This window comes from Corvus kubaryi, unplaced genomic scaffold (assembly GCF_017639235.1).
Source record: "Corvus kubaryi isolate FWS band 111438036 unplaced genomic scaffold, C.kubaryi_AGA036_p1.0 37385, whole genome shotgun sequence".
Classification (NCBI taxonomy): domain Eukaryota; kingdom Metazoa; phylum Chordata; class Aves; order Passeriformes; family Corvidae; genus Corvus; species Corvus kubaryi.
Window position 1 is genome coordinate 25,065,651 of NW_024581127.1, and position 10,568 is coordinate 25,076,218.

Genomic DNA, 10,568 nt, shown 5'->3' on the forward strand with positions numbered 1-10,568 from the left:
TTTCAGGATGTGCTTTGTTTTCTCTGAAACATGAGGTGTGGATTCCATCTGGAAATATTTCAGTGGGTCATACAGTTTGTGGTTCTCTTCCTTTGCTGCCCTGGTCTCTCTGTGCCTGTCTCTGGCAGGGAGTATGGGGAGACCAGCAGTGCTGAGCCACCATGCAAGAAGTGAATGAGGAAGCATACCTTTCACCTCACTTCTGGTCAGTGCAGACTCGATGGACCGTGGAGGCTATTTTGTTATTGAGCATCTAAACCCTGAAAAGGTATTTCAGGGCAGTCTGGACAGGGTTGCTGCTTTTTTTTTTTTCCCCTCCAGCTCCTGCTGTCTTGATACCAACACTAAATTGTTTTTCCTTCAAAGGAACAAACTTGACGTGCCAGGATGGTTGTTCTTCATCCTTTCTAAAGAATGAATCAGCCAGCGCTGAATTTCCTCAGACACATCTTCTGCTTTCATGTGTTGATCTGAAAACACTGACCTCAGCAGCTGGGCTGATTTATTCCACAAAAGGAGGAAAATCTGTCTATTCTTGTTTGAATTCAGTTTTAAAAGAATAAGATCTAGAATTAAAAGCAAATGAGAAAAAAGCAGGCCCTTTTAAAATTTTCTTTCTTATACCTAATATGAAGGCTGTTTTCTCACTTGCTCATGCAGTAGCTAAGGCCAAGTTCCATGGACATTGCCCTTGAAGTCTTCTAGTTAGTGTCACCTTTCATCAGTAGGAAACAGCCAGAGATGCCACGTTTGAACCCTGGCAAGTGACAAAAGAGACCAGTGAAGATTTACACACTGGCCCTACTCTGAAGATGAATCAAATCTGGGGTGACCCATCCTGTCTCGTTTCTCCTGTCCATTCTTGTCTGGGGGTGGTTTGGATGCAATTAACTGATGGGAACTGCCAGTATTTGGAGAGTAGGGGTTTGAGAGCCGATTTCAGCAGTGGGATCCAATTTCTCAGCAGTGTTGTGTACAACTGGGCTGTGTTTCATCATATTCACTTTATTAAAATAAGTGTTACAAGAGGCCTGTTCAGTGACTGAGTGAGGATTTTCCATTGCAGGCTCTGCAGCCTTTTCCCACTTCCTGGCTCTCTTTCCTCCTCTTGCAGTACCACACATGGGATGACTTTGCTTTAGAAATTATCTTTTTTTTCAAAAGGGCAGCAGAGGCCCATGGCCTGTGTGAGCAGGATGGGGTTTTAAGGTTTTCTTGTTTGTTCCCTCTCTCTCCCCTCTGAGTTTTACCCTCTACTTTACTGTTGTGAGTCCACAGGACGTACCAGGGAAACAGAATGCATTGGGTCATGTGTGGCCCAATTCCCCTCCAAGCCCAAAGCAGCCCTTCTCTGCAGGGACTGCCTCTCTGAAGCATTTCTAGAGACCACACAAGTCAGGAGCTGTGTGAACGCTTTGTCTGGTTTCTTCTGCCTAAGCTTCCTTCACTTCATGAATGTTTTGGTGAGGGTAGAGTAGACAAAAGGTGTTGGAAGAGAAGCAGATCACTTCCACAAGGCAAAGAAATCATGAAGAGAAGAGCAGCTTTGGGGAGAAAAGACAAAAGTAATTCAATAATTAATTATTTTTTATTGGGCTCCTCTTTCAGATGAGAAGCATGCAGTAAGTCTTGACCTAGTTCCCTGAGTATCACAGAAGTCTTGAGGTAGGAATTGCTTCAGGGAACATCCATGGGCGAGTGTTTCCCTGCCAGAAGGCAGCTGATCTGCTGGAACTGAAGCTCTCCACTCAAGTGTGGAGCTCTCCACATAAGTGTGTTTTGTCAATGCTTTTGTTGGGAAAGAGGTCTGAAACCCAGGCTAGATATGAGAGGTCCTGGCTGATGAATGCTGCTCTGAGATCTGGTTTCAAGTCTCTGCTATCTCCAGCCTTATTGATGGCACTTTTGCTTGTCCCCTTCCCCGCTTCTTATTTGGATTTTGGGCTCAGGTGATGTCAAATAATAGCATCAGCTCTTGCTGTGGAACGTGGTTTTTCCTAAACTTCAGGAACTGCTGTGTAATTAAGCTTTTACATAAATCTTCAGGAGAAATAACCCAGGACTGCTTCAGTCTGGGTCTTCACAGTGCTTAAGGCATTCTTGCTGGTGATAAGACAGGCAGGGAGTGCTTCTGAGATGAGGTGGAAGGGAGGAAGTCCTGGGGAGATGGCTTGTGGGTCAGTTTTGGATTGCCAGTAGTTACATGAGAGGTTTGGCTACAGGGCTAGCTTGAGGGCTAGCCAAAGACAAGGTCATAGCTCCCACGTCTACACCCTCTGGGATATGCTGAATTGCTAAAGTATTCATCAAAGAGCGTGGGCAGGGGACATGTTTTGAAGGAAAATGTATAGTTGCAGAGACAAGTTTGAAAGCCTAGCTGGTGTCTAGTTGGTCCTAGCAGAACATCAGGGAGCTTGCGGGTGCCCTGCCTGCCTGCCCTGCACACTGGTTGGGCTGCCCACAGCAGTGGCAGGTCTGTCTGTCCTCCAAAAGGAGATGCCCTCAGTGAGCATCCTGCTGTTGCATGTCGAGACCATCTGAGAACATAGCCCAATTGCCTTAATTCCACTCCCTTCTGGTGTGGAGAATGATTTTGGGACTACAAGGATAATACTTTATGCTGTTTAGGAAACAAAATAGATTGATTGGGCTTACAAAGCAAGCAAACCAACCAACCTGCAAATGACAGAGCAGCTGGTTAGCAGTAGCTACGACGTGTTTCAGCAGTGAGGCTGTGGAAGTGCTGCCTTTCTCCAGTGTATTTGGTTCCCAGGGGTGACAGGATTGCCAGGATGGCAGCAACAGCTGGAGTTTTCAGCAGGCTGTTTCCCTGCCCTCCTTTGCTGTGCAGCAAAGTCTATGGAGAAAAGCATGCTTGGTGCTGGTGGGTTGCCATGGAAAGAACTGCCACATCGCACAGAGTTCATGGTGGAGTGTCTGGTGGCTGTTTCTTTTTGAGAGAATTTTTACAAACGTTTTAAAACCGAGTGACCATCTAAATTAATGCAAGCTGGTCACAGAATCAGTGTCTCTTGAAATTATATCATTAAGGATTTTTTTTCGTTTTTTGTTCCTTCCTTTGGAAGGAGTGCACATGTGTTTTGGCAAACAAATACTGAATATTAGTGTCCCACTGGATTTTGATGTCTGGATGGTTGGAGCCTGTTTTGCAGCTCTGAGGAGAGAGCAGGAAGGAGGAGGGTTTGCTAGAGAGGGTGGGGGTGAGCATAAGCCCTGGGCACGCTACTGCAGGCCTGGTCCTGGCATCCCAGAAACAGGAGGAGAAGAAACCAAGTTTTAAAAAATTCTTTAAAAAAAGATTTAAACAAATAACCTTCAGTGAGAAGCCGTTTTATGGAGCAGTGCTCCTCCTTTTCTGCATTTCTCAAGTATTGCTCAAGCATCATTGTTACAGTTTCTTCATCTGGAGGAGCTATGAAGTAGCCCTAGGGGAAATCCAAGCACCAGGGAGACAGAGAGGCTGATGCCTGCGCTGACTCCAGCTCTGAGCCAGAGCTGGGAATAGTGAGTATGCTGGGATTAAAATGTGTGGGAGGAGGCAACTGCCAAGCATACTTTGTCACACTTAGGTGTTCTGATGGTAAACCCTTCCACTGGTAAGAAATAAATGAATGGGAGGTTTAGCCGGTTCTTCTGTTGTTGTTGTTTTCCTTGGCATTTTATTCCTCAGTACAGTAATAATTTTTCCATGTGAAACATGGTTCCTTTTGTGGTTTGGGATTGTAAGGGGTGTTCCAGGGGTGTTTCGTGCCAAAGCATCCAGGCTGCGGATGGTCCAGATCAAACTCAGTCATGAAAGTAGGAACTGGTTTGATCAGCATCCCTTGATGTTTAAAATGAGAAGTAGAAGAAACAAAACATGTCCTTCTTTGTGGCATGTGCTGGGGAGAAAGTCTCCAAAGGCATGGATTGTGCTTGTCTGATTGTATTTACAACTGTGTCAATTCCTACTATTTTTTTATATGTATCAGGTCTTAAGAAACTTCATTTACTTCCTAAGATACTTTTCACTCTCTTCCACTGTATATTTCCAGAAGAAACCCTGGTTCTTTTGAACTAGAGCATTAAATAGTGTGTGAATGATCCAGTAATCATTTCCTCTTTGTACTTCCGGAGTGAAATGAAAATGCAGAGACATTTGCATCCTGCTAAATCCCACTTTATTCCAGCAGCATAGTGTTGGGGTGTCCTCATCCTCTGTCCCCTGCATCCCATGTCGGCATCCTTTCCTAGAGCTCCAAGGTGCTGGCAGCTCCTGTCCTGGCCTAGGGACCCTCATTTCAAGGGCCTGTTGAGGAAAAGGTGGGACAGGCTGGATTCAGAGCTGCTATGCTGAAAAAAAAAAAAGTTACGTATACGTGCACACACAGCCTGGCAGATCAAACACAGAGAAATGTTGCACAAAGGAATCACATGCTGTTAGGTGAGATCAGATGTGTCTGCCAAGTTTCTGGCCTCTTGAAGACAAGAATATACCTGGAAATTTGAGAGCCTTACATTCAGGTGGTCTTGTAGTATCCAAGTAGAAAAAGTTGTGCCGAGAGATGGAGGGGAGAGCTCTGGCACTCGCTCAGATTCATCCTTGCAGCAAGTCTGGGTCAAGGTCACGAGAATTAAAGGCTCCCGAAAGCAGTGACCGCTCCCCTGTCTCCACTGGCCTGCAGCACTTGATATGGGGGAAGAAGGATTTCATGTTGGGGAGGGGGACAGTGTTTGGGTTTGTGGGTCACAGTCACTGGGGGAGTGTTTCTAACCCAGCTACGGAAACCCAACTGTGTGACAAGGGGGAAGGATTGCATTGTGTGCTCAACTTCTGGCACGGACAAAGGTCCTTTGTGGCCGTGCCAAATTCTCCCGGCAGCAAAACTGTTACTGTGCACAGAGGGCAGTGGCTCTGCCCTGTGACAAATTGCAGCAGCCACGGGTGCTGCAGGGAGGAAGAGGAAACTCATTTGATCCCATGATCTCCGGGGGAAAAATGGCGTTTGTGTGCCTGCCTGATAGGTGCCTATGGGGACACTTAAACTGTACATACCCACCTGAAACCTCAGCGTCCTGTGTGGCAAGACAGGCCTTTTCCCCATAAGTAAGCACAGTTTTGAAAGGCTTTCTGACTCTGGGGGTTTTGTTTGGTTTTGGGGGGGTTTTATTAAAAAATCATATTGATAATCAATGATTTTCCTAGGGAAAATAAACATTTGATTGGGAGCATATTTGTTGGCCAACTGGAGAAATTAGAATACTGTCACTCGGTGGATAACTTCAACTCCAAACAGCTTTTGATTTTGCACTTCATAGGGTGTAGACATCTGGAACATCAGTGATGCTTCAGCTGGCTTCTGGTTTCTGATGGCAGACAGTTGTTGGTGTCTTGGTCTTGTATTAGATGCCTTAAATGCTCAGTAAGCTGAAGAAAGTGTTTTGTAATCTGCAGTGAAGAGAAAGCATGCAAATGTTTCAAAAGGATCTTGCTGGACTTGCTATTTATTGTCTCATCCTCTACTGTGGAACATGGTAGGTTCTCTGTGACACAGTTTACTTTACAGGATTACTTTAAAACAAAGTGTTTTGTATGTGTATGAGGACTGGATGCTTACTAGGAGAAGGAGAAATAATTAAATACACTTTGAAAACAAAGTACTGAGATAAAACTTGAAGGTAATAAGGGGGAAATTATGTGTAGGGGTGATCTGAGTGGGAATTGCAAGTAATGAAGTACAGCAGATGTAGTAAAACAACTTCAACAAGCACTGGTACAGCATGTGATTAAAGTGACAGAAAGCAGTGTAACTAAGCATCTTTTAGATGGTCGCTTTTTTCAGCATTTGACCTCAGAGATGACGGAGGAACTGACCAAGGAATAATGTGATGCATGCTAGGAATGCTTCGCTTGTACCACCAACAAGCAGAAAAAAAAAATGTATGCTCTTGACTGAAAATGGTGTGGGTCAACTCATCCAGGACCTCCAGAGAAAGAGAAGAGAACAAGTGCATTGATGGTGTCCACAGATGTTGTGTGAGATGGGATTGTCACAAGAAGATCTCCCATCACATGGAAACCCTCCCTAAAATACTTTTTTTTTCCAGAATTATGGCAAAAAGTGGAAAGGGGAGGAGTTCTTGAACTGTAGGGTTCAAGCAAAGGAAGACCAGGAGGAATTGGTGTGGTTTTTGCTAACGATATGCTTTGCAGCAGTTGCAGAGGACGGTAGCTTTTATTTTGGGTAAGGACAGGGGGAGGTTTAGCAACCTCAGTAGAGAAGCTTCTCTCTTGTATATGTGCGCCTGGCCTAAGGAGTGATTTCTGAGAGAAGGCAGAAGAGTTCAGACCTTTTATATTTAGACTCTTCCTCTTGGAGAAAGTTGTGGTGGTTTTGTGACTTTGGTGCTTTTTTGCTGGGACCTAATCTATGCGTACCAGCTCCTTTCACAGGGGCTGTTAAATGTTTTCCACTTGTGAGCTTGGAGAATAACCTGAATTTACTGGAGACTGGAGCAGTAACCAAAAACCTCGAAGCAGTTTCCAGCCCTGCTGAAGACCTTGGTAAGGCATGATTTTTGCATTGTGCTTCCCTGTTTTGGTGGCAGCAATGTGTAAATTGACTTGGCCATTTAGCAAAGCCTCTGCCATGCTCTCTTCATGCCTTAATTGCCCATTTGAGCAGTGGGAATAACAGCAGTGCCCTAACTCAAAAGCCTGCTGTGAGAATAGGTGTCTTAACAGCTGTAAAGACTCCAAATATTGGACCAGTGGGATCCTCTGATCACCACAGGTCATTAACTATCTTAAGACAGACTCCTACATGAGGGGAAAGGACCTAAAAAAGATACTTGCTTTACATGGTGGGTGGAAGTCACGTCATTGCTGTTAGAAAAGCCTCTAAATGCGGAATGTACATTTTTCATGGTCTGATACATGGCCACTTTTAAAACAGCATTTTCTTTAAGCAAGTAGAGCACAGCAAAAGATAATGTAAAATGCGATGAGAGTGAGCGAAAATTATTTACACCAAGATATTTGCTGTTCCCCTCCATTGAACCAAATCTGCTCATCACCAGGAAGCTGAGGAGATCAGACTGATGCAAAGCACTGCCTATGCAGTTCTTCCAAGCATCTCACTCCTCTTAGCCAGCAGCAGACAACTTGCCCACATGCTGCTTTTTGTCTCTGTCTTGGCTGGGAGATTGGGGTCTGGCTACAGTAGTGGAAAAATTGTGTTGGGTTCGAAGAAGGAGATGTCTTTTCCTAGCAATATAAGGGTTCATCTGTATCAGACAGGAGTCTCCTAAGTAGAGATCTAGGCTAGGAAACACACATGCATCATCTGCCAGCACTTTAAGGTCATTCATCTGAGTTTATCTTGTGAATGTGGCTCTGGGCACAGGCAGCATGGGTGTCTGCAGCTCTACTTGTATGGGGTCTGCTTGCACATGGCAAACAGCTCATGGCATTTTGACATGGGGCACCTGAGGTTTGCCTCCTCGGTTCATCAGGTCGCTGAACTGTGTGAGTTAGGCCAACAGCTGATGCTTCATGTGCTTAAAATTGGAGCTGCCCTGAAGTGCCTTGGGCACCAGCTTTGTTTGGTATCCCCTGGCTGAGCTTGGAGGTCACTGGGTGTTCAGGTCCTGTGAAAATTCGTGTGGCAGTTTCCAGGCGTGGTCTTGTTTTGAAAAAGATATGTTGAAATTCCTGCTTCTGGGAGTGTTGAGGTGAAATGTTCCCATTTCATTACTGTGCAAGTATTCAGTGTGGTAGGCTGCAAGACACAGCTTTGTACCCCAAACCCAGCTTTTGGGCTTCCTCCTTCAACAGCATCTGGTACTGTAGCTCAGGAGTTTCCATTCAGGAATTAATATTTTTAGTTGTTAGAGTTTATAAGCCAGACCTGATGTTTTAAAAGGCAAAATTACTGTGTACTGAAGCTGTTCCCAGTAGTGCAGAGGTTCAGACTGTATAAGCAGTGTCAATCAAGATGACTTGAAGCAACAGCTGTTGAGTTCACCAATGTGTAGATGAGTGGATAGGGAAATGGGGACAGGAGAGAACAGCAGTGCTTGTGGGCCACAGGTAAAACCATCCTGTGGGGGGGGACATCATGCTGCTCTGCTTGTAGCATGTTATCCTCTTGTCTGCACTTCTCATTGGGGAATATGAAGATACCCAGAGAAGTCCTTGGCGGGGAAGAAAGAGGTACAGTGATTCATCAGCTGTATAAATCACAAACCATCTGCATTTTCCGAAAACATTGTGAATGAGTCAAGCAGGGAGCTGTGCAGCTATAGACACACAGGTTACTAATGTTTTCTGTTAATTACTGATCCCCTTCCTCTCTTGGGAGTTCCATAGACTCTTTCAGTGCTGCAGTTGTGGTGAATGAGGCTGATGGAGATGCTGCTTCCCATATAGGACAAACAGAGTTGGCCAAACCACCCATAGGTGTTGGTGTACGCCTTGTCTTGTTCAGACATGACATGCTGGTGATAGAAGTTTCTTCTCCTTTGTTTTTCCCTCAAATCTAAGCACTTTTTAGAAGTGGTCACCAACACAGTCCTGTGGCCTCAGCCTTCTCTCCTTCCCCTCCTTCAGTGCCTCTGGGTGCTTTTTCCCATTTCCTGCTGTGGTATGTACCATGTATGTGTCAGAGCCAAGACATGCAGGGCTCTAGGGGCTACTTCTTGAGAAGTGAAAGGTTTTGGGGGTTTTTTTTGAGAAATTCTGAGCTCATTTCTATCTTGCAGACTTGTAAGAGGGGTACCTAGAATGTGCATGTGATTTTTATTTTGTTTTCTCCTTTGCAATTGACCTGCAAAAGTGTTTGAGAGCCTTGATAATTTTATTTGGAAAAGTTGACACTTAACTGACTAAAGGCAGGATACTGTGGTTCCCAGAGCAGAAAAATTTGAGAAGGGATACAAGTAGTGTAAGAAGTACTAAAGCAGGAAAACTTCTGCGCTGTTGCTTAAAGTTTTGTAAGCAAAGTAAAGAAATCAGATGTCTGGATTCTGTCACAGCTCGTCTTCTTTCTGCTTTGGAAGAAATTTAATTTAAAGTGTCTCTATAGTAACAATAAATCTGAAGAGAGAAAATATGTAATAATATATAAAATATATAGTTGCATTGGAAATGTGTACAGCTGTTCCTTGTCTAGGTGGCTGTGTTATGGAATGGCAGATGCCATGAAGGAGAAAGGGGACCAGATGTCACTGTTAAGATATTTGATCTAAACAAATAAGAAATGATTACTTAAAATTGTTCTAAGCAAAGAATACTTATTTTAACATACCCATCCTTTCCCAGAAAAAAAAAAATCGTTCTTTAAAGCGTATTTGAAAGGAAGTTAAGCTGAATTCTAACAGGATAAACTATTCTTTTCCTGCATAAAATAGTAAACGGATACATCCAGCATTTAACCCACTAAGCTGAAGGTAGTGTTTACAGATAATTTTTATTTTGTGTCTGTGAGTCTCTTGTCCCCCTACCACATGATGCTGGATAAAAACTAAATACAAAAAATTACTTATATCTAGTGACTTTAATTTAGTCCAATGATGATAACTCAAGGAATTGCACAGAGAAGTAATTAAACTAATTAGAATGAATGTTTTTATAGCATTTCTATTTCTCTCATAAGAAGTCTGTTGGTCTTTATTTCTCTCTTCTGAACATGCAAATACCTACCCTAGGAGTAAACACTAAACACATCACTGATAAAAGGAGATAATTTTGATAGGGTTCATGACTATTATTTTGGAGCTTGCTACCCCTGGAAGCCACCAATGGAGGGTGATGGACAGAGGATCAGCCCCCTCTGTGGGTGTTGAGAACATTTGCTGATGAATCTGACTGTATCTTGCATGGGTTGTTTGTGCATCATCTTGCTTGGAAGAGGTCAGTTTGTATTCCTCCTTCCCAAAGAAGAGAGCGACGCCTCAGCAGGGCATCCACTATCACCCTCTGGGTTTTGAGTGTGCACAGCCAAGTGCCACTGGGATTTGGGGTCCTTTTGTGTCCCTGAGCATCTGTGACTCCAGAGCAGGGCACCAGCTAAGTCACATGTTCAGCAGGACATGGATGCATGTGCCTTTGGCAGAAGCACACACTGCAAAGTAAAAAAGTTTTTCCCAGACTGCACCAACTTCACAAACCAGTGGAAGCTGCAGCAGTCACAGTTACCCACATGTCCCATTTCATGTGCAATCTGTGGGTTGCCAGCCCTTTTCTTGGAGGAGAAAGCAGTGGTGGGAAGCAAGGAAACCTGGATTTTGTCCCCACCTTGGCACTCCAGTTCTCTTCCTCCTGCCTGTTGTTGCCCCATCTGCTTCGGTGTGTGCCCTCTTGGAGAAGGACCATCTCCTGCCTACACTGAGATTAAGGCCACTGTCTTAGGTGAAATAAGTGACTGTTGCTACAATATAAGTATTTTTTCAGGGCATGAACCAGTCTGTAAAGTGCAGTTTCTAATCATGAGTAGATTTTTTTCAGAAAGCAAAACTAGTTGGGCCTAATGCAGTTTTTAACAACTGAATTAAGCCTGCATTTAAAA

The 10,568-nt window shown here is 44.2% G+C and overlaps 1 protein-coding gene across 9 annotated transcripts in view; it reads left to right on the forward strand.

Annotated features, from left to right (window-relative positions):
* ZHX2 (zinc fingers and homeoboxes 2) overlaps positions 1-10,568 on the forward strand; it is a 49,657-nt gene that overhangs the window by 21,750 nt on the left and 17,339 nt on the right. The window contains exon 1 of one of the 9 annotated variants that reach the window (XM_042035986.1): positions 5,016-5,107. The exons of the other annotated variants lie outside the window; for them this stretch is intronic. The gene's annotated coding sequence lies outside the window, so the exon portion shown is untranslated. Of the gene's footprint in view, positions 1-5,015; positions 5,108-10,568 lie in introns of those variants that run through there. 9 annotated transcript variants of the gene reach the window in all.